Raw genomic sequence first — 24,441 nt, forward strand, 5'->3', positions numbered from 1 at the left:
TATCTGTTTTCACTGCTGTATCAAAGATGTTCCTACCGTACTGAATCATGGCTCTTGTGCACCAATCACAAATGTTTGAAATGCACCAATAAATCTAAACTTTCTCTCTGTAAACACTGCAATGATTCTCCCATTTCATCAGTAAGGGTTCAGATTAAGATAAATAAAAAGTATCACAGACACACATTGTAATAGTCAAAATACTGGAAATGTCCGCTTGGTAGAAATATTAGTTATAATTTCTTGAATCATGTAATATATTTTATAAATGACACTCATATACTTTTAATTTTGGTGCATTTGTTTTGCATTTCCTTCTTAGCTGCTCTGATGCTTTAATTTCCCCATGTGGGATCAATAAGGTTCATCTTATCCTATACATTTTCAATTTTTAATAAACTTTTTTGTTTGTTTTTAATATATATTTGTATTGATCTTTCATACTTCATCCTATAATCTCCCTTTGCTGTTATTAATTGCACAATAGGTTTAATTTTTTTGTTAAAATCATCGATGTCTCGACTGCATCTTATTAAATTTGCTGGTGAAATGACCCATTTTCCCAACATGGATCATTAAAATTTCATCGTACACACACAAACGTCCAACATTTTTGCTGGCAAAACCAAAATCACTGCGCAGAACTGGCAACACACACGCGCATCTTGAAAAACAAGAGGCACATCCAATCACACACATACACACAGAGTCCACAAGGCGATCTAGACATGTAGCGCAGACGCTGTCTCCCCTCCCCCTCCCTCCTTCCCTCCCTCCCTCCCTCCCTCCCTCCATCTTCCAGCCACCAAATCCACTTAAGAGGCCAGTGTGTGACTCGCTGATTGTTTTCTCTCTGGCGGCAGCTGCTCTGCCTCCCTCCTCTGTCTCGACCACCTAATCAACTGTCAGTCAGGCGGAGATGGACTGAAGAGGTGGGAGATTTAAATTTCCTACAATAATGAACACTCGGCTCCCTGGAGTTTTGATTTTAAGTATGTAGACAAGTGTAATGAATAAAGAATCTGAAGAAATGATGCTTTAGATTTTCATATAAGTATATGTCTCTTGCTATTTGTCCAAATGTGGTACAAAAACCCCCCACAGAATTTAACATTAAGCAATGAAGACAATAATAAAATAATTTAAAGGGGATAATTAAAACAAAATAGACAGAATTGTGCAAATGATCTCCCATATTTTCAAAGCACCAGTGTGTTTTGGAAAAACCATCACTGATTCTTAACACATTTTTTCTAAAGAGCAACGGTGGGAACCCTCGTCTTCACACAGGAAGTAACAAGTTTCGTTTGGCAAAGATCCCCTGTTGGTTTCACTATGATACATAAAAGACAAGAAGAAGAGTCCCCATTCACACCATGTTTTGTTTTAAAAAAAAGACACACACACACACACACACACACACACACACACACACACACACACACAACCACACATTGTGATGACACAAATCAATCTCCAGTGATTGTCAGTGGGTGGGGGCATCACGGTATATTATCAAACACAACAACCCTGCATGGAAACATCAGTAGTCAATCAACAGAAATTTAAACATCAACAATTTTTATAATCGACTAATTATTTAAGACATTTATTGAGAAAAAACACCAAAGATTCTCTGTTTTCAGCTTCTTAAATGATATCATTCGCTGCTTTTCTCTGCTTCTCTGCCTGTTTTGTTTTGTTTTACAATCAGGACATTTTATGGACTAAATAATTAATCAATTAATCGAAAAAATAACAGAGCGATTAACTGGTCATGAGCTTAATCGCTTGTTGCAACCCTACCTACAATAAATACTCACCTTTGAAGTAATACTTCTGTTGAGACTATGACAGAGAGGTGTTGATTCATATATATGGTCATTTTTTCAAAGCTGTTATGTGTTCATGAAGTTTTTTTTATCCTCATATAAATGTAAGGGACTGGTGCAACAAACAATACAACAACAACAACACAAGAAACTAAATGTAACGGCTCTCTGAGGCTGAACTGTAGCAATTAGCTCAGAGTCTGGCGTTGCTTCCAAATGCTGTGATGTTGATGTTTTGTAGTTAATATTTATCAGGTTCCTTTAGCCTGTTAGTGTGCTAACATTTACCAATTAGCAATAAAACAACTGATGGGAAGGTCATTAGCATTGTCAGTATTTGGTCACAAACTTAAGTATTGACCAAACTGTAATTTTGACCTGATGATGGCCCTACACCAAAGTCATTCAAATGTTTCCTGTAAAGACCCTGAATATATGCAGCAAATTTCATGGCAATCTGTCCAACAGTTGTCAAGATATTTCCCTCTGAATCACAAATGTGAACCTCATCGTGGCACTAGAAAAAGTCAGGGGATCACCAAAGTCAGTGGGATTCATCCTCTGAGGACCATGAATGTCTGTACAAAATTTCATGGAAATCCATCCAATAGTTGTAGAGATGGAAGTGGATTAACAGACCGACTGACAGTGTCATCGCTATAAAGCCACACTGCTAACATGGCTGAAAAATCTAGTAAATTAAAATAAACATTTCTCTGATATAATGTGAGCAAAAATTGCAGATTATAAACTACACAGATGCAGCACTTACTGCTAAACTGTACAGGTGATATTCTAAACCAAGTACTTTACATGTTGCATGTCATTGCTGTCTTGCTTTCATGGCAGGGAAACAACAGAAATACTTGATAAATAGTAGAAAAATATCATAAAATATCAGTGAATTTAATACAGACAGGGAGACGACGTTCGATCTCCGAGGAGACGTGAATGTGGACACAAGTTATTAGTTGTGTGTGTGTGTTTGGTAGAGTGTGTCATGACTCAAAGACCCTTCATTCACACCCATGTAGCCACAGCAGGCTGGCTTTCACACCCTGCTCTGACTAAATTAAATCCCACTGTGCTCACCTTGACCTACACTTTTTAAAACACACACACACACACACACACACACACACACACAAACTGTCATCTCACTGTCACAGATGCACTCTCAGTGCTGTTTATACACACACATACACATACACACACACACACACACTCTCTGCTGAGACTTTTCAGCACCATGACAACAGCCAACCACATTGCGGCTACTCGGAAACAACGAGCCAATCACCCGCCTCCCTTCGTTGTCACCAGCCAATTAGGGCTCTCCGACCGCAGCTCGTTTTACATGAGCAGCTTTCATCATTGTTCCAGATGAGACTGTCTTGCTGCTGCTCAGCTCTGCTTATTATTCCAGAGAGCTTGTGCTGCCTCCGAGGGAACAGAGCGATTCATTAACATTGCTGTATCTTTGATGGTTACAGACTGTACATTTCCCCCAAAAACTATTAAGTGCAGCTTCTCTTTCATCATCTACACGTGCAACGTACATCCTGCACTGTCCCTTTAAGCTGTTAGTCATCTGTTTACCTTGAGCCATGTTGTGTTTGTTTACATATCTTGCACCTCTTTGTTGCCTTTGTGTCTTTGTTATTTTATTAGATTCTTGAAGCGGGCAGGTAATATAATACATACAAGTGCCTATTTGTTTCTACTAGGGTTAAAGATTGTTTTCATTACTGATTACATCACTGACTATTCCTAGATTCATCGATGAATTGTTTGATCTATAAAATGTGAGAAAATTGGGGAAAAGGCCTGTTATAATTTCTTAGAGCTCGTATCTTGTTTTGTTTTGTCCGATCAACAGTCCAAGAATCCAAAGATATTCATGTTTGACAAAGAGAAGCTTCAAATCTTCACATTTGAGAAGCTGCAACCAGCTGATATTTGGTATTTTCACTTAAAAAAATGACTAAAATGATTTGTGCCATTATCAAAATTCCTGATTAAATGATTGATTAATCATTGCAGCTCTAATTAATAATAAACTAATTAGTTAAAAACTGCCATTTTGTCATTTCCCCAAAGTTGACATATTCATGTCTTGTTATGTCTAACCAACAGTCCAAAACCAAAAGATATTAAATTTACTATAAGACTATGAAAACCAGCAAATATTCACATTTGCCATTTTTACAAAAATAAAAAACAAAAAGGAAGATCAATCCATTATCAAAATAGTTGACAATTAATGTTCTGTTGATTAATCAATTAAAAGACAAATAATTTCAGCTATAGTTTCTGTTGTTTTGACTTATGACAAATCAGCAAATATTTCAAGCAACTGAAGCCAAATTAAAGATTGTTTCCATTAATATTGTATCGTTCAGTTTTGCAGTATTTTAATCTTTTTATATATTGTCGACAACAGAGAAATAAAAGAAAGAACACAACAACCTGGAGATGTTATAAATGTTTCAACGTAAACGTAAAATGTTAAGAAAACTGTAAAGCAGCAAACACTGAACAGAAAACTATGTCTCTGTTGATCAGGTTTAACAGAGTCTGGTCTAAACAACAACAAGAACGATTCTTACCTGAAGCTGCTGCTAATAAATACAGCAAAACACCTTTGAGAAGCTCTTCAGCAGTGACCCTTATTGTTTGCTGCTTCTATCAGAGAGAGTCTGAGCTCCTAGCAACTGCTGCCTGTCAGGGAAGGATGAAGAGGCATTTACAGCACTACGAGAGTGGATGAATGGATGAATGGATGAATGGATGGATGAATGGATGAATGAATGAATGAACTGTAGTAGAGAAAGGAGAGAGAACGATCATTGAACCCCTGCACATCCAGATACATCACCTACTGATTGCTTTACTAGCATAATGATGTTAAAAACAAGAAGAAGTAGCCAGAATAACACAGACGGAGTTGAAAGCACGGTTGCTGTACATCTTTATTCTTATGGCGCATGTTCATGGAGTCCAACAAGTCAACAAGAAATTCAGTTAGAGGATCCTGAAAAAGACAATGCGGACTGCTGTTAACCTGCTTCAGGGCTGCAACTATCAAATAATCTGCTGATTATTTTTAAATTAAATGATTCATTTAGTCTAAAAATGTCAGAAAGGCGACGCGTTCAACGTCTTATTTTGACAGACCAACTGTCCTAAATCCAAAATAATTCGGTTTTCCGTGATATAAAACATTTGAAAACAGAAAATCTTCACATTTGAGAGGCTGGAAACAGCAAAGGTTCTGCATTTTTGCGTGATTAATGTTTTAAAAAATAATCCAATCAGAATCAAAATGGCTGGCGATTGATTTTCTGCTGATCGATTAATCATTTATTTCCTAGCTTTTGTTTTTAATAAAGAAATCATCATTTAATGAGGATCCTGATGAAGAATAAAGAAGGACGCTGACTGTTTTATGTGCCATATGACTCAAAAGGCCCGTTTAAACCGAACAGGCAACATTTAACTGAGATAAGATAAGAGTGGGTTATTTACATTTCAGGCAAATTAGCTGCCACTCTCATCTCATCCTGAGTAGAAAAACCTTTTACATCGCAGGACAGGACAGTGACAAGAAACATTCAGAAGAAAGTGAGACGGAGGAGAAAATATCTGCAACGTCCGAAACTGCTGTGTGACTTTGAGCCACTGAACCAACAGTTTCTACCTGCTATATTCGTTTTGTGGCGTCCCATTTTAGAGTCGCACGTCAAAGTAGGACAGACGGCAGGACAGAGCAACTTTCAGACAACCTTGGCAGAATGACTAAGCTTTTAGCAGAGAGAGAGAGAAAGAGAGACACAGAGAAAGAGATGAGAAGAGAGAGAGAGACGTGCAGGAAAACGAACAAAGAAATACAAATGAATGAGGCCGGGTATCATTTGACATGTTTTGATTAGGGCTGCAACTAAAGATTATTTTCATTATCTCTTAATCCGTTGATTATTTCAATTTGTCATTTGATCTTTAAAATGCCAGAAAATGGTGAAAAATGTTTCCTAAAGCTCAAGATGCAACCTAAAATACATCTCACAACCCAAAGGTACTCAGTTTACGCTCATAGAGAACTAAATACACCAGAAAATATTCACATTTTAGAAGCTGCAACAAGAGAATTGTAGCATTTTTCCTTAAAAAGTGACTCGAAACAATTAATCGATTATCAAAATAGTTGACGATTCAATTTCTGGTGATCGACTTATTGTTGCAGCTCTAGTTTTCATACTTGTCAATACCAGTGCCAATACTAAAATCATAGTTTTTTCAATAACTTACTCAAATGTCATGTAAGAATATAAACCCTTTTTTTGTTCTAACAGCCCAAATGAACTTCGCTGAAATAGATCAATACAGAAAATTGCAAAAATGACTGGATTCAGGAAATAGCTGATATCTGATCTGTAAACAAAACCTGATAAACCACCAGACGCTTTGATACTTGACAGTTTCGATCCTCTGTGCAACAATTCAAACACATTTTGGTGAAAAAGTATTGAGGTTTGATACCGAGCACAACACATGAACAAATGGGGGTAAGAAGAGAGAGAAAAAGAGAGAGCGGACTTCATTGGTGCTCCATCAAACTGAGAGTGCCACACCCAAGTCCTCTGGTCGCAGACTGCTTTGTTCTAGCTCTGGCCACTCTCTCTGTCACACACACACACACACGCACACACACACACACACACACACACACACACACACACACACACACACTGCCAACAGCATATTGCAACAAAGCAGTGGCAGACAGTAGGTCACACGCTTGTCTTGCCTGTCTGCCGTGTTGTGCATGTATTCAAATTCCTCTCGCGTGTGTGTCATCTGCCAGCGCTCTTCGGCAGGGCGTCATTTGGCTTCGACTCCCAACCCGCAGCCAGTCCACGGTGACTGAAACCAGACGCTGCTCGCAGGCTAACTGACAGCACGGGCCGGTTCAACCTCATCCAGACGGCACAAATATGAGACAAGCACTTATTAAAGACAGTAATTCAGCTTTCAGGGAAGTGACATGAGCACTGAGTAACGCAGCCTCCCCGAGTCTGCAGGCACCCTGTCAGAAATGTTTAAGAACTGAACCACAGACACAAGTGAGATGTGACAATTTGGGCTGCCTCTGAACCCCAAAATGACACGGTGCTAATTGCAGAGGGGCGAGAGTTTTTCTTACTACTGATTTACCCTCTGAAGCATTTTTACAGGCAGACTCTGGCAGGCTTTAGGGGAGAGTGGCTGCCTGCGCTAGATCTGTCAATCTGAGAAACAGCTCCATCAATCTGCTGGAAACACAGTGAGAGAAACAATGCAAACGTCAGCATTAGCCGCAGACAGAGAGCTAATACTGACCACCTGAATTCACTGAAGCACTTTAAGTTGCACGTTCAACCGAGAGAGGCACAAGAAAGCTTTCGGGATGGTCTCTTACGGTTTTCCCTCAAATTTCTTGCACTTTTTTGCCAATTAAGATCAGAGCCAATGGACGAAATAGGAATTTTAGTGTTCTCAGTACATGTTAGCATCACATCCTCTAAACCTCCTGCTATTGTTTTCTGCGGGTTCCTCAGACGACGTCCAGCCATGTCAGTTGTGGTTTGGCTTCTGGTTGCGCTCAGCTGCTCAACTCATCTTCCAAACAATAAAAAATAGTCTCCTGAGTTAGTAAACAAAACGATTAACGTTATATTTTTATTGATGACTGCAGGGAAATTCCCTTTGCTTGCCACAGTCCACGGACTTCTGAGCACGGGGGTCAGCTGTGGCTTTCAGGGATTCAGAGAACTGATCAAAGACACGTCAGCAGGGCAGATGACTGCTGGCTTAACGCTCGGACTGGGGGTCATGTGGATGGGCTCTCTGAACACTAAACCCCCCAGAAGTGGACAAGAAGAGGGAGATAAAGTAGCAAGACCCGTAGGGAAATTCCATTTTCATATGACCTGGGTCTTACTTTTGCCATTTTGGCCGACGTTACTTTCAATCATTGCACCGTTATCCTCACCAGATTCATTGCTGATATCTGTGAATGCGTCAACATTGCTGAAAAGAAGTTAGACTTGCCAAGAAATCCGAGCAAACAGGTTTTAATCAAACCAATTAGTCACATTTAATTCTAAAATCATTACCCAAACTATTCATTGTCAGACATCAAGTCACAGACTGACTTCCTGATTCGTGCACAGTTTTCTTGTGCAATGAGGGATTAGTTCAACATGTTGTGTGTGCTCACTCTCTATATACATCTAAATATAGTGGATAATCTTAGATAATCAATCTAAACATCTAACTGATTGTCTTTCTTGCCCTGACTTCTTTTTAGCAACGTTGCCCTGCTAGATGCAAAGTCCTAATCTTCAGGCAGGGCCCTACTGTTTGCTGGTTGATTTAAAAGGAATCCCTCAACATGTTTAAATGCCTTCACTCCTTCTCTTAAACATCCCAGTCTCTATCTCTCCATCTGTAACCAGCCAAGCAGGACGGAGGGGAGCGAGTCGATTCTGCTGGCTGCTCTTTGCCCCCCGGCGGTGCCAGAGGACTGATCCATGCCCTCACCAGCTGCTGCCTGTTGCAAGAAACACAATCTGACCAAGTGCTCCAATACTCTGTCAAAGTAACTTCAGCAAGAACACTAACACACGTTTATTTGCATGAGGAGAAGATTCTTTTAAAAGGTGTTTATGCCTAAAGCAGTGACAGCCATAGCACGAGGTTAAATGAATAATACAAGGATGTGAGAAGCGATAATGGATGCAGAAATTCACCGAAGGCCCTGCTTTGAACAGCTGAAGGAATAACAAACAGCTGCACCCTGTTAAGAATCAAGCCATGTTGGAATTAAAAAGACGTCTGCTATCGTGCTAACAATCTGCGCCAGTGACACATATTGTGCTGCAGAGACGCCTTTGAAGGAGACTGTGGAAAAAGTGAAAGTGATTTTAATATCATCGGACAGCCGCACAAGAGCAAGCAGGCTGTCTTTTTCAGTTTTTGAGTGTTATTCTCTAAAGAATATGTAAAACCTTACAAGGGAAATGTGTTTATCAATTAACCTCGACTGTGGATGAAAGCTTTAAAAAGGAGTAAACGTGTGTGGGTGAAGTTGTGTGTTATTAAGATTGTGGTCAATAAGACGGACTTCACTGTCTATCAGAACATCAACAACACTGTGACAAAAACACTTTCAGTCTTCATGTCACATGAGTGTCACAAAGGTCAGGAGGTCACCAGGCCGCCTCAGGAAAGCCCCCAGGAAGTGCACCGAGCTTTGAAACCAATTTGACATAGCAGCCAAACCGTGGAAATACAACTTCCAGGTCCACCTTAGGCCCAAAAAGCATTTTTTCCCCGCACACGATCATAGGAAAAGGAGCAGCTGTCAGCGTCACAACCCCTGTGAAATGACTCGTTTCACTATCAGAATTAGATTCATTCAGTCTGATTACATTTGCAAAGTCTAGAAGAGCCGCATGATCGAATTATTTTATCCCCATTCAAGTTAGCGGAGGACTAAACCGGAAGTTAGCCGGAAGTCTCTGGTGCACATGCTCAATCAGGAAGCGTGAGCAACATCCAGTTAATTTCTTTACAGCAGGAAGTGGCTTTTTTGGCTTCATGCGCCACTGAGCAACTCCAACGCTGTATCCAGCTCTCTTTATACTCCACGGCCTCAACTGGCAGCATAAACAGCAGCAGTGTATCAGCAGTATATTCAAGAGGTATGCAGGATCCTTTTCAGATGTTAAAATGCCTGATTTTATTTCAGTGCAGCTGTGTTTGTGTGTGTGTGTGTGTGTGTATTTGTCGGGAGCAAACTAAAGGACACGTCGAATCCCAGACAAGCTAGGATAATATGACCAGCTGTGGACAAAGTAAAGTGACTGGAGCTGAAACAATTAGTTGATTAATCGATTGACAGAATATTAACTATGTGATAATTGATTAATCCTTTAAGTTTGTTTTTTTTTAGCAAAAATGCCAAATAATTAATGGTTTCAGGCTCTTTTCATGGGATTTGTTGACAATAAGAAAAACGTAGAATCAAAGAGCAAACACTAAACAGCACAGTGACAAATACATCAGAGAACAGGAGCCAGTTTCTCTCCGCCGACTGAGGCCTCAATAGTCCAGAATGCAATGCAGCCACATGACTGGTTGTTTTTGAATGAGGGCTGAGTCTTTTTTATTTTTTTCTAAGCTGGAAAAAATTCTCACTCCACAATCATTACGGCTCACCCCAACGACACATAAAACCCGCAGCCCGATGCAACCAGATCATACTGTGCACGTTCTCTGGGAGATGTTGAAAGGCATGCTGGGAAATCACTAACAATGACACAGGCTGAAGTAAAATGGGTACAGACGAAGAGTAAATAGTTATACTCCTAGTCTGCATTAAATATCACTGATAAGTAATATAACAGTGTTTAAAGTTTCCTTTAAATTAATAAAAAAATGAAATAAAACTCAAATATGTTAAAAAAAAAAAAAGTGTGAGGGAGATGAATGTTGCTTTTCTAAAAGACCTCATTGATCAGCCAATCTTCCTTAAATGTTAACAAAACAGAATAATGCCTCAAAAAATCTGAATTAATCCATTAAAAAAACATTACAGGGATTCAGGCAACTTTCATTTTTTGCAGGTTTTCTCTGACAAACACCAACGACAACAATAGAAACCTGACTACCTCTCTGTAGTATCTCCTCAAGTCCTCTTGCCTGTGTCGGGACAATGACAGATGCTATTTAAGATACCCCACACACCACTACCACCATTGTGTACAGCTCTATAAATACACCTGGTTAGAGATGCATATAGCAGCACGGTATGTGAAACATTTACCTCACCCTGGTATTGTCTTACAGGAAGCCTTGAGCGCTTGATTTGACCGCTCAGACAACGACACCGGGATCCAGTGGCAACCCGGCTTCCTACAATAAAACCACCGTCAGTTCAAGTGGTTGACAAAACAGAAAAATGCAGGTCAGTGGGCTTGTGGATTGACAGTAGATGAGCTCTTCAGCCCCTCCTTAAATCTGCTGATGAGCTTATCTCCATGATCCAATACAGACATCATCATCATCATCATCATCAGAGCTGATTGGATGTCAGTTAATATGAAAAAAAAAGGTCAGCTGTGAGATCAAACAGGCCAGATGTTTTTCCCTCAAAGAAATAAAGAGGAGTTACGCCACATTAACTGTAACTGTACAGTTTGACCTAGGAAACATCTTTATTTTACAGAGATAAATCAGTGATCTTTAGGTGTAAGTCAGTGTCATCATGTCCAAATCTTTCTGTCCAAGGCGTGCTATTTGAACTAAAGGTGCTTTCACATCAAAAATGTCTCCATCAGTTCAAACTAAAGCATTTGTTCAGGTGTGAAAGCTGTCAATCAAACTCTGGTGCGGACTAAACAACTGGACCGACACCATCTACGTCTGGTGCGGTTCAAGCAAAGCAGGATTTTGTGATAGTAAATATGTCCTTTTCTGACCTACTGATCATCAACTGCGATGGAAACTATCTTATAGGGAATTTGTTCAGAAAATGTTTGAAACTTAGCAATCCTTAACTATTCCTAAATAAAACTACTGTACAAAACGCCTCTTCTCCATTTTGTTTCTACCTTTTCATCATAAAATGGTGTTTTCAAACCTATAATTCATTCACTCTGGTCCGAATTAGTAAACTTGTTGTTCGTCCTCCGACTAGCCGCTAGCAACTGTTTATTTCACTCATCTGCATGCCAGCATGCTCAGCACACCTGGCTACAGGAGCTGTTTAGCTCAAAGATATAGTCGGTCAGATGGAGGTCAGATCACCACAAACGAACCGCTCCAGAATTAGTTTGTGACCAGACCAAGACTCCTTCCTATAAAAAGGTCTCTGTATGGTTGTTTTCGCACCAGAGTATGATTACTGTGTTTACGAATCGTACCAAGGGGGAAAACAAACCAGACTCCCAGTTCAACAGCACTAAAAAACACTGGATTCAAAATGCCCTAAAAGCCTACAAAGCATCATTTTGGTCCAAATAAACCAAACTGCAGATGTGAAAACAACATGAGAATCAAACTCTGATCTGCTGAGTCATCAATGCACCACATAAAATTTATGTGAAGATTCTTGAAAAGTAATATAACACACGTTTCTGTTTTTTGAATTGATAGCACTCCTTGAATATGAACACACACAAATCATTTGCACACCCTGTTAAGCCTTTAAATGCCTCTCTTTAAACCTCGATGGAGGCTCCATTCATCCGGGACATGAACTGAGTGGTTTCTCTTATTTTTAGATATGAGGTAGCGTTGAGTAGCTGTGTTCATAAATTGTGAATGAGCAGCTGATGGCAGACTTGTCACAAACTGTTTGGTCCAGTGGTTAACAACAGAAGAGATGGTTGGTGTTAACACTAAAGAAAACGCCGACTCTGTAAGCATTGTAGTGTCTCCGACCAGCTTTGAAAAAAAAAAAAAAGGGGATTAAAGGTTTTCGCTCTACATGAATTATTCAAATGAACATTATTGCTGTTTCAGCACCCTTAACCCAGTATGTGATTATTGTTGTGATGTTTAAATCGACTGTGACTAGGCAGAAAAGAAAAATCACTATGGATACCGTTATTCTGCCATGACGTCTTCATCTGTCACTTGTTAAAAAACGAGGCATTTCTGAGCTGCTCCGCTGTGTTCACGGGTGCATTCGCTGGGCAGCTGGAGCTGTCAAAGCAATGTTTTCAGTCCTGCTCTCACAGGCTTTGCCACTTACATAATAACCTGAATGAAATGTTAATGTCAGCAAAGTTGACAACGCAATGAGGGACTTCTCCGACTGAAACAGCAGTGTGGGGGGGGGAAGTCGGCGCTGCCTGTAAAAAAATTGACTGAGCTCCGGCTGCAGATCACCTACAGAAAGCTGAGAAACACTCGTCTGATGCTTCCTGTTTTTTAATGTACCTGTAATGATTTTATCCTGAGAGTCGCATCACTGTGGTATTTCATGAAAAGTGCCAAAGGCCGTCAGAGGCTCGTCACATGCAGCCGCGGCTCCTCAAAGCTGTTGCTCAACACAGGCACTTCCACAGAGCTGGAGGAGGAGGAGGAGGAGGAGGAGGAGGGCGGGTCACCCCCCCCCCCGGTAACTTCTCCAATTTGGGCTGGTGGACTTAGACCTTAGGGACTATGGTCTGGTCTAGGGCCATGCAGACCTGTTTTAACATGTCAACTGGCCTGAGAGAACTTCATTTCAGCTCTAGCTGAAGGCTGACTGACAACAAACCCACTTTGTTGCTGCATATAAGCACTTAACTGAGTGATGGTGTCTAAATCAGATAAAAGATTTGGGTAAATCCACCTGAACTGGCCATTTATGCTCAAATACTTGTTCTGTGTCTTTAACAAGGGCACCATTTCTCTCTGTTCTCAGCTCTATTTTGACATTCAGTGTCCTAAAACAAAATGTGACACATACTTAGCATTTGAATACTTAAAGATGCAATATACAACATTCAGCCCCACTAGATGTCGCACTAGAGCACCAGCATCTCAGACCAAAACAAAATGTGCCTCGTTTACTCAATAAAAATGGAAAAAAAAGAAAGTAACATCTGAACACACTGCTCACGAAACTTAGCTCAAACTACGCAGTGCTGATGACATTTTAGTGTACTGTTAAGCTATAATTTGAGAAATTTTGTGACCCGGCCACCATGTTGAAAACGGCCACAGGAAGGACAGCGAGGGACTCACATGCGCTAACATGCACACGCGGCCGGACCGGCTATCAAAACAAAGAACAGAGAGGCTCGGATAACAACACACAGAGTTAGTGTGACTTCATTCTCTGCTCAGGTCGCCATTACTTCATTATATCTTTACATAGCAAATAGTTGTTTACTGACATCTAGTGGGGCTGAATGTCGCATATTGCACCTTTTAAGTTGATGCAGATTAACACCCCTTCATTTGCAGACTACAGTTGATATAAATCTTGACTAGGGCTGCAACTGACATGTTAATGATTTTCTCGATTAATTGTTTAGTCCTTAAAAAGGTCATAAAATAGTAGAAATGCCCAAATAAACAACTTCAAATTGCTGGTTTTGTCCAACCAACAGTCCAAAAATATAGAAGACTAATAACACCAGCAAATATTCACATTTGAGAAGCTGACACTAGTAAATCTTTGGCTTTTTTTCTTAAAATGGATTATCAAAGTTGTTGCCGATTGATTTTTGAGCCATCAACTAATCAACTAATTGACTAATCTTTTCAGCTCTAGCAGTGAATCTCAGTCATGTATGCTCTAATGCTCTTATTCTGTGCTTTTAACCACATCATCTCTTCTTCTACCCCTTTATTTTGTAGCTGCTCTTTCTCCACAAAACATTCAAATTTGTAAAGCAGTTAAGTGTACAACAGTTTGACAGTTGACTTGACTGCATATATAGTACATATTGTATGCTTTAAACTGGCAAGATTTAACTTAAATTATCTACGTCTCCATCTCCAGACTGCATTTTATCTAAATCCTGACTAGATCTAGATATTTCCTCTCTTCTTTTTTCACGGATTTAGACCTTAAAATGTCATAAAACTGTAGAAATGCCCAAGCTGACATCTTCAAATTGCTTTCTTTGACCAACTAACAGTCCAAAACCCAAATATATTTAGTTTAATATCAGTTAATAGTCAAGTGAGTCAAATCAGTATCATAGAAAACTAATAAAACCACCAAATATTCACATCTGAGATGCTGAAACCAGCAGATCTTTGGCATTATTAATTAAAATTGTTTATCAAAATGGTTCGGGACACAACAGTTTTCTGTTCAAAAGCCTACATTCATAAAGCTGACATGACTGTACATACAGTACCCTGTAAACTTAAAGCTGACATGGTCAACATCCTCATCTACAGACTGCAGTTAAATGTAAAGACTTGGTATTTGCACACTTAATCACATGTTTAAAGGCATTTAGTGGGTTAATTCTCTTCTATGACTGGATAGTCAGTGGCTGTTTGTTGTGATCAACAGGATGTCAAAGTACCTTTTATATACCAATACACAAAACACCAGAGCTGAATTAGGAGTGCACAGCAGCCGAACAGCCTTGTGTCCAGCTGTATAAAGCCTCAGTCATGGCCCATCAGGCAGCAGTATGATGTAAGCAGTCTTAAACGCCCCACACATGACGAAAAATATCACAACTGTCCGACACAGCTCAAATGTAACAGGGAGTAAATGACACAAAACACAAATCCGTTCAGAGCTCCAGCCGCCTCTGCGACAATGAACCCATCACTGCTCTGGAGGGATCGCCTCTACAGTATCCCGTCCATTTATTCATACCAGTGCGTCACGTTTATCGCTGCTGCACTGTGTCAGACTCACCACAGACACCGTTCGTGCCAAAACTGCAGCCCAGATGTGGCGTCCAGCATACACCAGGTTAACATCTGCAGCTGCACATATACGCATTATGTAAGAAAACAGCGTGACATTTATCCGAGGCGGCTGCAGCGGCGATAGAGGGGGTGAGGAGAGGAGGAGAGGAGAGGAGAGGAGGAGGAGGAGGAGAGGAGGAGGAGGAGGAGGGGAGGACGGCCTGGGAGACTGGAGCCCTGGGTGCGTACAGGGCTGCTGGAGGGTATATGGACCATGTCTTTCAGGATTATACATGTTATATGCTCTGATGTTGGATATGAATGGGTAACAGCAGCCAGCAGCTGATGTTGGACAGTGAGACAGGAGAGGTTTGACATTCCCCACTCCGCGCTGCACTGGTGCGTTTTACTGACAGCAAACCACGTATATAGTGTGTGAACTTGAAGGAGGAAAAAAAAAAGGGGGGGTACTTACCTCCTCCAGTGTGCCTTCAGCCCGGCTGCTCCGTAAAACCTCCCCGCTATAAACCCTGTTTCTGACGAGGAAGAGCAGGCAAGCCGTGCGTCTCCTTGTCCAAAAACTCAGGCTGATTTCACCGCAGGGAAACGCTGTCGTGCGTAACAGCACCAACACCACGTATCCCGCCGCTCAAACCTTCCCCCCCAAAAAAATCTTCTGTAAATATGATCCCGTTTTTTTTTTGTTTGTTTGTTTGTTTCCCTTCTCTTTGTCGTAGTCCTGAGAGCTTCTGTTTTCAGTCCTCCCGTCACGTCGCCCTCCTCCCGCAGCTCTCCGCTCCTCTCTGATCTGCTCGGCTCTCTCTCTCTCCCTTTTTCTTCTCCTTTACAATCGCTGCAAGCCGTGCCGGGCGTGCACTCGCGCTGCGCGTCCACGTAAGCCCGTTGGGTGGGAGCTATATGTGTTTATGGATGGGTGGGATTTTGGGAATGACTCTACTAGAGAGAGAAACAACAAGTAATTGTTTTTCAAGAGAGTGATCTGGTTGCTCGGTTTGTATTTCATTTGGTTTGTGAGTGTGATTAACATGCAGGTTTAATAACAGGCAGTGTCACTCAGCACATGACTGACATGAGGGCGGGGTGTGGCCAAAACTGTGGACACCCCCCCTCCAGCCACCCCACTCCCAATACACACACACACACACACACACACACACACACACACACAGATGCATGGATGAACCAGCAAATAAAATCACTTTAATATTCTGCTGATATTAAAGGATTTTAAGTGTATTTGTGAGGTTTACTGGTGAATTTAGTGACCTTATTACAGACCATAGCATTTCATCTCCTCTGTATAGTATTGTGTTTGTCGTGCTGAGATGTGTATGTCAGAAATATTTGCAATACTGCATGAAAATCCTTGTTTTTATGGGAATAATAGCAGCATCTCATTTAAAACGCTGATGCTTGAAATACCACAGAAATTAAAAATCTATCTCTGTTTTAACTTATATTGCATGTTATTGGTTTGTTGATTGATTATTGTTCAGTGTGCCACCTAAATGATATAGAAAAGACCCACTAAGACCTATGAGATGAGAGGAAAGTGTATCGTATCTGGATGAACTTTCTTTTTATGTTTTATGCTATTTGGTGCATAATTTATTTGAAATTTTGCAGATAAATACTTGTAACTTGTAAGTATGTACATATAATATTATGATTGATGCCTTAAATCTATAGTCTGTCTTTACTCTTTTTCAGTAAATCCTATTTAATTGTGTTACTTTTACTGCCTTAATGCCTTTTATGTTTCATGTAAAGTACTTTGAATTGCCTTATTTTTTAAAGCTGCTATACAAAAACCTTTATTTGCAGTTTTCCAGCTTCTCTATTGTGAATATTTGCTGCTTTTTTCTGTTTTACATCATAGTGAATTTAATTTCATTGAGTTTTGGATTGTTGGTTGAACAAAGCAAACAAACTGAAGATGTCACCTTAAACTTTTCTCCTTATATTCTAATATTTTAGAGATTAAATGATGAATTGATGAATCTAAAAACAACGACAGATTAATCAGCAATGAAAATAATTGCTAGCTGCAGCTGCAGTCGCTTCTTTATTCTACTCACTTGTTTTATTTGTTGCAAGTTTTTCTGCTTTGAAGCCAGATTTTAAATATAAAAATCAAGTCAAGTTTCTCACTTATCCATCTTTATCCCTATACTGAAGTCAAGGAGTGAATTTTTTGTGATCAAGGCTCATTTCTGAACAGAATACTGCTGAGAAAAAAAAAAAAAACATCTTTTCAGTGCAACCATAACGTAAACATGAAAAAAACTAGATAATGTTGCTCATCTCATTCAGTCACAGGTCATTTTCTATTTGTGTGTTAAAACTAACTCATGATTAAAAACCTGATCCAAGACGTGAGTATATAAGGTTGAGTTGTTTATTATTGTTGTGGAAATTATAGCATATTATTATGACCTCATCATAAGAATGAGTAACAGGTTCTTTCCTCTTTGAGGCATATGTTGACAAAAAGCTCCAAGTGAGTCAATATTCCCCTCACACAACACACCTCCTTGTCAAAATGGATTTTTCAGTTGAAAGGTCAGTGTCGTTTCAGTTTTGTTAACACCGTGGGGGTGTTCAGTGAAATTCAACTCTTCTTAACCTAAATAGAAATAACACACACACACACACACAGGGAATCTTTGGTGAATCTAATTAGAGAAGATTTTGCAGCAGGTTTTAAAAAAATGAAAAAAAAACTGCTCCAGGGCTGCTTTACTCTCACCAGAGCCCATGACAGACAATACCTCTGCTGGCAGGGGATTGACACTCTTTACCTTCGAGTGTGTGTGTGTGAGGGAAGAAACAGATCGCACACACACACCGCTGTGGCGGGTTTGAAAACATCCCACCTGTTTTTCACAGGATCAATTTCCAACCCGGTGACATATTTACCAGCCAGACATTTTGAAAAGGAAATCCTCCCTTCGGCCCTGAAAAGTTGGAATCCAACTCCGCGACGAGGGGCCCTCTCGGCGTGCACATTCAGGGCCAGCATCAGTGTCCAAAATGACAGGAGCTTCACATAAAATAACAGAGACAGTAGCTGAGGGCAGAGGGTGGGCTGATGGAGACAATAGACTGGAAAGGTTGAAACAGGGGGAGCATAGCCAGGAGGCCAACAGGACTCTTCTGTCAGCCAGAAAAATGAGATGGGATAAAAAAAAAAAAGAACAGTATTCTCAAAAACAGAGACAAAGGCAACAAAAGAGGCCTCTTGGTATTTTACCGAGTGTCACATTTGGACTTTTTTTTTTAACTGTAAAATAAAAGGATGTGTGCAAAAATTGCTGATTTGTTGGTGAATCAATCCAATGCAGAAAAAAGATAATATTAAAGAAATAGTTTGACATTTTTGGAAGCAGTATTTGCTTTCTTGCTGAGAAAGAGACGAGAAGATTGATATCGCTCTAATGTGTGAAAGTGGTATCAAGCTTCTCATCTAACTCTCAGCAAGAAAGTGAATAAAAGCATTTCCCAAAATTTCAAACTATTCTTCTGAAGAGTCTTTTTGGCCTCATTGTACTGAACCAAAATGTTCAATATTAAAGGTTTACTTTGCAGGATTTTCCAAAAACCCCCCAATACATGCAGTCATACAAAAGTAATCCCTCGCAATCATCACTTATGACTCACTGGAAGTGTGTTGGTGTATTTATCTACAGACACTCTGCCAGTATTTTTTTTTATTATTTTACTGTGGAATGTTTATGGGCATCAACCTTTGGGCAGTGGGTGTGTAGCTCCCAGCTGATAACAGTGGGCAGGGTGTGAGGTCACGACTGGTAGCGTAGCAACCAGGTTACATCACTGAATATGAATACATACAGGAATAATATAACCATAAAAACCCCCTGGATTTGTTTGCGATTTGATGTAGAATTAAGATAAAGAAATAGTCTTACATTTTGGGAAATACGCTTATTAGAGAGAAATGAGCAAATTGATACCATTGTATGTCCAATATGATGTTAGCTTAGCCTAGCATAAAAACTGGAAACAGGGAACTTTATTTTTGTTTAAGCAGCTAGCCTGGTGAACAAAATCCACCCACCATCAACTCTGAACCTCACTGATAAACACATTATATCTTATCTTATATGTAGCTTTATGTTAAGCTAATTGGCTGCTAATGGTATCATATATGAATAAATACAGGCATAATATGTTATATAACCATAAAATTGCAAAATAAAACAATACAGTACATAAGACAGCTAAATATTATATATAACAGAGTTTATTTGAGGTCTTCTTTATCTCTTTCAGGCAGTTTTTATTTAAAAATGTATCTTTTCCAAAGTCTGTTTTCATGTCACAACACCATTTTCACAATAAAAGGGCTGTAGTTACCACTGAGGACGATGAGGTCACATCCTCAGTGTTTTTTCTGGGAAACTGGGGGGGTTTTGCCATATTGGGAGGGGTTCAAATTCTACTGTTAAAAACTTCCTGTATGTTTAGAGTCATTATATTTAAATATAATTTATTTTATACCAACAAAATCAATTAATAAAGGAGTTTTTTATTCAGTAATTTCCACATCATTTCCTGGAAATAGTTGAATAAAATCTGGTACTAAAAGAGAGAATAAGTTCTGAGGTTATCTAGGTCAGAGTTTAGTTAGCTGAGTTTATAGGTAGTTGTTGAAATGTAAAACGTGAAGAAAATATAATTGAACAGCTAACTTAAAGAGAGTTTTTTTCCCTCTGGCTCTTCTAATAACCGCATTATTTCACAAAGTCTGCCCAGAATCCCAGAATCTCACGCCCACCTGAGATGACATGATGTCTCATATACTTAGTTGTCTCAGTTCCCGGCCACGCTGCCTCGGACATCCCACCGTTTCAATATCCACGGCTAATTTTGCTCTGTGTCAGCATTTCCTAAAACGGTTACACAAAGACTTTGTGACTCATGAAACCAAGAACAAATATAGAACAAACCTGAACAGGTAGATTGACTGGCAACAGCCTTTGTCTAATACTTTATTGGGTGTGGGAAATAACACATACAGACAAACTGAAACTTTGCTGGATCCAAAACAACAAATGGATGACATCAGTGACCCATGAAACTGTAGCCTACATTACTAACCCTTATGTAAATAGTTAGATACTTTATTTATCTCAAAGGAAAATTAAAATGCCACAGAAGCCACCCGACATAAATCACCTCAAAAAACAAAAACAAAGAGGCAAAAAGGGAAAAAAATGCAATTAAAGGTTAATTGTCTACACTCAACTATAAAATAGAATTCCAGAAGCTCATTCCCACCTGAGATGACATGATGTCTCATATACTTAGTTGTCTCAGTTCCCGGCCATGCTGCCTTGGATATCCCACCATTTCAAAATCCCCTGCTAATCTTTCTCTGTGTCACCGTTTCCTAAAACAGGGAGACAAAGAACGAAACCAAGAGCAAAAACTGAGCACAGTCTTTGTCTGATATTTTATAGTTAATGTGGGAAAGAACACACATGGACAAACTGATACTGACCCATAAAACACATGTAGGTAGGTAGATACTTTATTTATCCTAAAGGGAAATTAAAATGCCACAGCAGCCACCCGACATAAATCACATCAAAATACAAATAAAGAAAGAGGCAAAAAAAGGCAAAAGAAACAAATGCAATTAAGGTTTGATTGTATAAACTCAAATATAAAACTGAAACTATTATGAATATTATGACAGCAGCCGCATCCTAACCTGCTTTAAAGTCATAATTCAGAACATTTCATCTTGCTGTTCACCAGTCTCCAACACAAACCTTTTACTCCAGTACAAACGTGAAAATAAAATACTTTTTAAAGATGAACTCACTGTTTATTTTCATCTCAGTTACTATTTCACAAATGAAAAAATTATATTTTACACATTAAACACATTTTTAAAGAGACTCAGACATTTTGTCTTGTCCTACAGCAGGTGGAACGAAAACAATTTCTATATTCTAGAAATTACCGCAACACAATTCAGAAATGAATCATGTTATTAGTTACACCTACATATGAAGCAATCTGTCTGGCTGTGTCCAAAGTCTCTCCCTATTTACTATAATGCACGATATTTACTGTCTGCCATTTTATTTGAGCATCCAAACGGTGAGATACACACTGTGCAGTAACTTGAAGATTCCCACAATAGAGCTTCTCCACTGACAACATCTTGACATGACACAGTTGGAAAAGCACAGGTGTAAATAATTAAATGAACGATGGCTGATTTCCATTTGGCTGCTTGGGTTTCATATTGTGCGTGCTGGCTCGCTGTCACACTGTCATGGCTGACTGGGACACTTAAATAAAAGAAGGCGCCATCATTAATGTTTGTTATTAGTAACACTTGTGCTTTTCCTGCGATGAAAAGACAAAATATGTGCTGTGAAAAAGGCCTACAACTTAAAAAAAAGTAGTATCCGTGGCATGTACAGACTACTTTCTGCTATATCGGGTCTCATTGTGCGACTCTACACCCACACATTGATTCATAAGTGTCCTAAATGTCAATTTACTGATCAGCCGAGCTAAACTGGAGTGTCTATTATTGTTTAAGTAGTGAATAAAGACGAGAAGACGAGTGATTTCACACGCAGCTTTTAACTTTAGTTTCACTCATTCCTCGCTCTCTGCAACAGCTCTGCACCTCCTCGGGCGGGTTCACTCATCAGTTAGTAGACCACTGTATTATACAAAAGTACTTGTTGCATAACTGTTTGGGTACTTTGACCTTCCTGAGGCTGATTTCTCTTGTACACTCATTACTTCACATTGGATAAGTGATGAAATAAATACATGTGACAGATGTTATAAACAGGGAGGGTCTGACAGCCTGAGTGTGTGTGTGTGTGTATATATAAAAAAATATAAAAGCTTGGCATGTTTGTGGAACCATGCCATCCTCCTCAGGGTGATGGGTAGCCTGCCACCCCCCGGCCTCATATATTTCACCTGGGTGAGGCACCCTTTGCCACTGCACTGAGTTTTATAGAGGCTAATAAAATAAAAATCCCTGCGGAGCTGGCCTCTAGCTCTGGCAGCTAAATAATGATTACAACAACATAAGCCTCTTTCTTTTAGTGATACCAAACAATCAGAGGCCAGAGGAGGTTGGATTGTTCACATTCATCACACAGATGTAAACCTGTGTGTCAAAACAATGTGGCTTTTTGTTGACCAGTGATGGGAGAGGTACTCAGATCCTTTATTTAAGTAAAAGTATCAACACAGCAATGTAAAAATACTCCTTTACAAGTAAAGTCCTGCAAGAAGAGTCCTACTTAAGTACAAATACATAAGTATTAGCAGTAAAATGTAGTTAAAGTACTGCAGTAAAAGTAGTGGTTTTGTCCCTCTGACTGATATATTATTATATAAGACATCATTAGATTATTAATACTGAAGCATCAGTGTTAGAGCAGCATGTTACTGTTGTAGCTGCTGGAGGTGGAGCTAGTTTCAACTACTTTATATACAGTTAGCTAGTTTAGTCCAGTGGTTCCCAACCTAGGGGTCGGGCTCCTCCAAAGGGTCACCAGATAAATCTGGGGGGTCGTGAGATGATTAATGGGAGAAGAAAGAAGAAAAAACAAAGTTCTGATACACAAATCTGTTTTCAGTCTGTTGGACTTTTTCTCTAATCTTTGATTTTTGGTGAAATATTGGATCATTTGAACATTTACTGAAATGAAACCATGTGAGAAGTTTAGAGGGAAAAATCACTATTTGGTGGATCTGTTAACAACTCATAGACATCTGAAATGTGACCCCGACTACACACTGCTTTTTGTAAGATGTCAAAAGCCAAAAAGGTTGGAAACCACTGGTTTCATCTTTAACAATGTGTTGTATTTTAAACACTTGTTATATTATCCATTGTGTCAAACCTTCATCTGTAAGCAACTAAAGCCTTCAGACAAAGTAAGAAGTAGGGAAGTGAGGAAGTATAAAGTAGCAACAAATGGAAATACTCAAGTGTAGTACAAGTACCTCAAACGGTAACAGTACTTTATTAAATGTACTTTCCACCACTGTTGATGACAGAGATCACTCCTGAAACGTAATCGTGTAAATGTTAAACATTACTGTGTCCAGAGAACAATGTGAGAGGCCTTAAAAAGATAAACATGCTGATTGAGCTGTAAACTCTTTTTTTTTCTCCAGGAGGATCTGTGAGGCAGCTTCACAGCGGCCACTGAGGCCAACAAAACAAATCAAAACACAGTGTATCGTCTCTGAACAAACACTGCGGTGTTCTGGGTTGTTTATTGAGGTGTTTCAGCTGCAGCTCTCGACTTTCCTGCGCCAATCCCAGGAGAACAATGTGAGGATGTGATTATTTTTGATAATCTCAAGGTAAGCTGCACGGCTTTGGCAACCCTGACTCGTATTAACCGAGAGGAAAACCTCAAACAAGAAACAGAGTTCTGCTGCCATATTAATCAAAAACTGATTTCTCTAAAATGTTAAGGATCTAATTTCCTGTCACATGAGCTTCATCTGCAGATAGAGGTTTCCAGTTGTCATGAAATAGTAGATGTTCAAATTTCCTTTTTTTTTCTGAGCACTTCAAGGATTAAAAATTTTGATTTGAGATTTTAAAAGTGTGTGTGTGACATGAGGCATGGACAGTGTGACATGGCCTGAGACATTTCTTTAAATGACTATTCATGAGTCATTCTTCGTTAGAATCAGGATGTGTGCTTGCTTTGATTTCAAATAACAGGGTAAAGTGCGTAGGTAGGTGAGTAAAATTCATAAAATCCCACTTTAGTTTCTGTGGCAACTCAACTTACACTTAACTTATATTCAGTTCAAAAAGGTTTTTACATTTTTAGTTTTAAAAAACTCTGATGATATTGTTCTGCTAAAACCTCACAGCGATGATAACAGAGTAAATAAATAGAGGAATGACTCAAAAGCCGTTAGTACAAAATACAAGGATAGAGACTGACCACACTGTCTGACAGAAACATAACCCCCACAGACACAACCTCCACCTGGCCACAGAGGTCAGAGGTCAGCTACGATGCAGCACCATTAGAGAGCTGATTTACTGCGCTGACCACAAATCATTGTGGTTCAGAAGCTTGAAACATTTCTAGGCTCAGCTGTAGTGATGAGTCACCTCTTTAAAAAAAAT

The 24,441-nt window shown here is 39.5% G+C and overlaps 1 protein-coding gene across 1 annotated transcript in view; it reads right to left on the reverse strand.

Moving 5' to 3' along the window:
- LOC121896916 (unconventional myosin-IXAa-like) overlaps positions 1–16,219 on the reverse strand; it is a 158,627-nt gene extending 142,408 nt beyond the window's left edge. Inside the window, exon 1 of the mRNA XM_042410997.1 lies at positions 15,727–16,219. The gene's annotated coding sequence lies outside the window, so the exon portion shown is untranslated. The remainder of the gene's footprint in view (positions 1–15,726) is intronic.
- Positions 16,220–24,441: the final 8,222 nt, after the last annotated feature.

Source organism: Thunnus maccoyii, chromosome 5 (genome assembly GCF_910596095.1).
Source record: "Thunnus maccoyii chromosome 5, fThuMac1.1, whole genome shotgun sequence".
Classification (NCBI taxonomy): Eukaryota; Metazoa; Chordata; class Actinopteri; order Scombriformes; family Scombridae; genus Thunnus; species Thunnus maccoyii.